This window comes from Sus scrofa, chromosome 1, assembly GCF_000003025.6.
Source record: "Sus scrofa isolate TJ Tabasco breed Duroc chromosome 1, Sscrofa11.1, whole genome shotgun sequence".
Lineage (NCBI taxonomy): Eukaryota > Metazoa > Chordata > Mammalia > Artiodactyla > Suidae > Sus > Sus scrofa.
The window spans coordinates 45,196,633-45,203,055 of record NC_010443.5 but is presented as its reverse complement, the minus strand read 5'-3'; positions in this window follow the sequence as shown (position 1 = coordinate 45,203,055).

Sequence of the window (6,423 nt, the reverse complement as noted above, 5' to 3'; positions counted from 1 at the left end):
ATATAAGGGATGCGTGCATATATAATGCTTTTTTCAGGATTGGAATTAAATACCATCACATGATAAATTTTGGTACAGAAACAAAAATAAAGGGAGAGATCCCCCAGGGAGATAATAAAAATAGAGCAATTTAGCAATTGTTAGTATTGTGTGCTCTGTGACAAGCCAGTGAAGACGTAGGCCCATCGCTAGGGCTGACAAATAGGGGTCAGGAGAGAAGGCAGTATTAAGTGATGTTGCTAGTGAACCAACAATATATAAAAGTGAGTATTCTGGGTAAGAGACTCCACTTCCTCCCTGTCCTTTTCTGGGACTGGGCAGTTACCCACAACTCTGCTGGGAATGTAGCTCACCTCAAGCCAGGATAATACAAGGAGATGAAGAAAAGTTATGATACTCTTTAGCAAAATTACACCCTAGAGTCAATGCTAAAATAAAAGTTTGTTGTCCTGGTGATTTTGACCTTGAGACTGAACTAGGTAATCAATTTTCTCTCATCTCCTCCATTATGTGCAGATCTAAGAGCCAGCTGGCCTCCCCCAAACCTCCCATCCTCACTTCCTCTCTCATTCTCTAGCTCAGGCAATTAGATTCAGAAGGACCTTTAGCCAGAGTGAGGAGAAGGAAGTGGGATGGGAAGGAAGGGGAGGGAAGGGATGAAAAGGAATGAAGAAGCTCACTGGGATCTTAAGGGAGGAGCAGAAGAGAGAGAGAGACCAGGAGTTCCCATTGTGGAGCAGAGGTAACAAACCTGACTAATATACTTGAAGATGTGGGTTCGATCCCTGCCCTTGCTCAGTGGGTTAAGGATGTGGCATTGCTGTGAGCTGGGGTGTAGGCCAGCAGCTGCATTCTGTTTCGACCCCTAGCCTGGGAACCTCCATATGCCATGAATGCAGCCCTAAAAAAGATAAATAAATAAAGTCCTTTGTCTCTGACCCATTGGTCCTATGTGTGTTTGGCCAATATTCATGAAGCAGTAACATACGCATTGATTAGTTTATAAGAAGGATAAAATCGAATTCCAGGTCACACAAGGATTATAACTTCTCTTTTTCCAATCACTTTGCAGGTCCTCAAGCCACAATCATAGTTGCTTGGACTACTTAATTATGGATGTGCCTTCAGGAAAGGATCATGACGTTGCAGTGACATACTCAGTGCTTTCTATATCTCAGGTACTGGAATAAGCATAAGTTGCTATTGTTCCTATTTTACAGAGGAGAAAACTAAGATTCACAGAGGTTAATAATCTTCCAGGTCAAGCTTGTTAGTGATAGAGCAAGGTTGCGAATGAAAGTCTTCATGACTCTAAAATCCAGGCACATGCTCTGTTTTTTAAGGCAAGATAAAGAAAGGGCTTTCCTGAACTCACTCCCATCAGAGAAAACATATCTACTTGGTTCCAGGAGCATGATCTTTGAGATTTTAGAATACTTTTCAGTAAGGCTCCCTGTAATTCTGAGGGACTGATAGGAAAAAATTCTCCAATTAATTCAACACACACTTGTGTGGGTCTATTCTGTGTGAGGCTCTGAATTTCACTAAAGATAAAAAGATGAATAAAACAAAGATGCTTCTTTCAAGACCTTTATCAGCTACTGAGTTTTCCACATTTCTAGTACAAAAAAATAGCCAGTAATTATTGAGTTATAATATTATTATAAGAAAAAAGAAGCCTCTGATAGTATCTGCTCAAGCCATGATTTAAATTTGGAAACAAGCTTAGTTTAATTTAGAATAAGAGAGTGTGATTTTAGATAAAGAGTTTCTAAAACACTAACCCATTTAATTTCTTCTCATATATGGTCAGAATGGAAAATAGCTTTCCTTCATAAGCAAGAAACCATGATATGGTGTCATACTGATAGGGAATAAAAGCCACAAAGCAACACTTTCCAGATGACCACTGGAACCAGAAATCTTTTAGCAGACATTATAAATTCTTTAGCATTGTTCAGGAGTCACTGTCTTTGGGAGAAGTTTTCTGAGCCCCTGCCTCATGAAGAATTCAGAACAGAGTGAGGACTGAGAAAGAGGAGTCATAGGAATTCCACAGGAGTTTGCACAAAGGATTCCTGTGACTCTGAAAGGCAGAGAACTTGTTCTGGGCAATATTGCTTGGTATTTGGTGGCAATGTATTTGTGGAAATGAGTGGCCTGATTAGAGAAACAGAAGCAATGTTGCTGGCAAGCCCTGACTTCTAAAATTCATGGAGGAAGGTATTAATTTCTGGAGTTCCTGCTGGGGTGCAGTGGGTTAAGAATCTGACTGCAGCAACTGGGTCGCTGCAGAGATGCTGGTTTGTTCCCCAGCCTGGGGCAGTGGGTTAAGGATTGAGCATTGCCACAGCTATGGCATAGGTTGCAACTGCAGCTCAGATTCAACCCCTAGCCTGAGAACTTCCATATGCTGCAGATGGAACCATTAAAAAAAAAAAGTAGAAGATAATTTCTTTTTTTTTTTTTTTTCTTTTTGTCTTTTTGCCTTTTCTTGGGCCGCTCCCGCGGCGTATGGAGGTTCCCAGGCTAGGGGTTGAATCGGAGCTGTAGCCGCTGGCCTACGCCAGAGCCACAGCAATGCTGGATCCGAGCCCCGTCTGCAACCTACACCACAGCTCACGGCAACGCCGGATCGTTAACCCACTGAGCAAGGGCAGGGATCGAACCCGCAACCTCATGGTTCCTAGTCGGATTCGTTAACCACTGCGCCACGACAGGAACTCCAAGAAGATAATTTCTGAGGAGTGTCATGCTGCTTGCGATTATAGGTATATTTTTCTTGATAGGAAAGAAGCCAATCGACCAGCAACACCACCAGCTCATGGTGATGGTTTTATGTAGAGTTATGGGGCCGGCAACTTTTTGGAATTCACTATTTTTTCAGAACTTCGATTTTTCAGTGACTTGGTAGAACAGATCAGGGAAGGTTGGGTCCCAAGTCCAGGGAGATTCAGAGGTTAGGAAAATCCTAGAAACTAAACATGGAAAGGAACATCAGGCCTTGCTTTTCATTGCACTATGGCACCATACCATCATTGTCTGTTTACTTCTTTCTTTCCACAACTAGACTATAAATTATTTGAGGGCAGAAAATTTATGTCTTTGTATTTGTAGTGTCTAACACAACATCTGGACCAGAATAAATCTTTTCCAAAGAATGAATGAATTCAGCAGTTAAGGACTAAATCAGAGGATAAATCTGAACCTGGGATGTGTGGTTGCCAAGGCGGGGAGGAAGGAGGGAGTGGGAGGGACTTGGAGTTTGGGGTTAGCGGATGCAAACTACTACAATTAGAATGAATAAGCAATGAGATGCTACTGTATACCACAGGGCGATATATCCAGTCTCTTAGGATAGATCATGATGGAAGATAATATAAGAAAAGGAATGTATATATATGTATGACTATGTCACTTTGCTGTATAGCAGAAATTGGCACAACATTGTAAATCAACTATAATTTTTTTAAAGGGTGGGGAAAGCTGGGATGTTAGTTAGTCTTTCTTCTAATAAGAGAGGAATGATTAGGCCCAAAGTTACAACTGTGGCTACCACTATTAAGCTCTTCCCATTTGCCAGCCACTGTGTTAAGCACTTTACACACATCATATAATCCTTACAATAACCCTTTCAGTAAAGCACCATCATATGTACGATTATAACTCCTATGATACAGATAAGGAAACCAAGAAAAAAACAAAAACAACCAAAAAAGGAACTCTCTTGTGGTGCCATGGGTTAAGGATCCATCGTTGTCACAGCAGCAACTTGGGTTGATGGGGTGGTATGGGTTTGATCCCTGCCCATGGGTGCCACAACCCAGCACTCCCTCCTCAGGAAAAGAAAAAAAAAAAAAAAAAAAACCACAAAACAAAAACACATGCACAAAAAAAACCCTACACAAAACACTGTCCAAAGTCTCACAACTATGAAGACCAACGTCCCACAACTACGAAGATTTGGACATCATAGCTTAAGGATTTTTTTCCCTAAATAATATATTTTATTTTTCTGAGAGGTTTTAGGTTTAAAGAAAATCAAGCAGATATTACAGAGAGCTCCCCCCCCCCTTTTTTTTTGTCTTTTTACCTTTTCTAGGGCCGCTCCCAGGGCATATGGAAGTTCCCAGGCTAGGGGTCGAATCGGAGTTGTAGCCACCGGCCTACACCAGAGCCATAGCAACGCAGGATCCCAGCTGCGTCTGCAACCTACACCTACACCACGTGCAACGCTGGATCGTTAACCCACTGATCAAGGTCAGGGACCTAACCCGCAACCTCATGGTTCCTAGTCGGATTCATTAATCCCCTCACCATGACGGGAACTCCCAGAGAGCTCCCATTTACCTCCTTGCAGTTTCTCTTTCTTTCTTTCTTCCTTTCTTTCCTTCCTTCATTCTTGCTCGCTCTTTCTTTCTTTCTTTCATTCTTTCTTTCATTTTTGTCTTTTTAGAGCTGCACTCACAGCATACGGAGGTTCCCAGGCTAGGGGTCAAATCGGAGCTACAGCTACTGGCCTATACCACAGCCACAGCAACTCCAGATCCAGGCTGCATCTTCAACCTACACCACTGCTAATGGCAACGCCAGATCCTTAACCCACTGAGTGAGGCCAGGGATCGAAACTGTATCCTCATGGATGCTAGTCAGATTCATTTTCACTGAACCAGAAGGGGAACTCTTCTTCTTTTTTTTTTTTTTTTTTGTCTTTTTATGGCAGCACCCATGGCATATGGGAGTTCCCAGTATAGGAGTTGAATTGGAGCTGCAGCTGCCAGCCTGCACCACAGCCACAGCAACGAGGGATGCAAGCTGTGACTGTGGGCTACACCACAGCTCATGGCAACACTGGATCCCTAACCCACTGATCAAGGCCAGGGATCGAACCTGTGTCCTCATGGATACTAGTAGGGTTTATTACCACTGAGGAATGAGGGGAACTCCAACTTTCCCCTATTATTAATTCCTTGCTTTAATGTGGTATATTGTTATAATTGATTAACTGATATTTATACACTATTAACTGAAGTCCATAGTTTATATGAGGGTTCATATTTTGTATTGTATGGTTCTATGGACATTAGCAAATGCATAACTTGTTTTTAAACTTATATCACAGTAAAGATAACCTAAAATCATCAGGAAAATTTCAAACAAAGATCCTTTAAAAAAAAATCTATATATGTATTTTATCTTTTTTGGCCACACCCTTGGCATATGGAAGTTCCCGGGCCAGGAATCAAATCTGAGTCAGAGCTGCTATCCACTTCATAGCTGAAGCAATGCTGGATCCTTAACCCACTGTGCCGGGCCAGGGATTGTTGCCTCCACCAAGACAAGCCTGATCATTAACCCACTGTACTGCAGCAGGAACCCCTAAACAAAGATCTTTTTATCACAGAGATGACAATTCTTCCAACTCAGTCTATGAAGTTATTGCAGTTCTGATTGCACTCCCAACAGAATTCTAATGGAACTTGAAAAACCCATTCTAAAACCCGAATGGAAAGGGCCAAGAAGAACCAGGACAATTTTGAAGAAGAGAGATTATTCTCACCAGTCATCAAGTCTTACAATAAATCTATACTAATTAAAACATGTCCTTGTTACAAATAATAAAATAGACCGGTTAAAAGAAACTTGCCTCTAGAAGCAGACCCATGTGTATATGGATTTTGATTTGTGACAGAAGTGGTATTACAAATCAGTGGGTAAAGGTAGACTATTCAAATGATGCCAGAACAAAAAGCACTTTCATCAGGTATGTGATATAACTAGATACTATACAACACTTTACTAAACTCAAAATCCAGGATTTAAAGATGTTCAAACTGATTTGGTTGACCCAGGAAACCTGGAACCTAGCAGGTATATTGCATTGTTAAAGTTAAACAGTTTGTTTCTTCCCAAATTCCTTATTTAACTTTGCTGCCACTAGAGTTTATTCAGCCTTTAAATATTCCTTAATAGTCTTTGGCTTTTCCAACTCAAAAAGAAAATTGTGCTGGTTCATAGATATATTTATTTATTTACTGTCTTTTCAGGGCCTCACCCGCAGCATATGGAGGTTTCCAGGCTAGGGGTCTAATCGGAGCTACAGCTGCCGGCCTATGCCACAGCCACAGCAATGCCAGACCCGAGCCGAGTCTGTGACCCACACCACAGCTCATGGCAACACTGGATCCTTAACCCACTGAGCAAGGACAGGGATCAAACCTACATTCTCATGGATACTAGCCAGGTTCATTAACTACTGAATCACAACAGGAACTCCCATAGATATTTTTAAAAGACTAACTTATTGCTTTGCCTTGTCCCTTGGTATGGGAACAGACTATTAAGTTTTCTCATAGGCTCATATGAGCCTTATATTTGATGAAAGGAAAAATGCTTCTGTAAAGTTTTCAAGACAGGGGGATA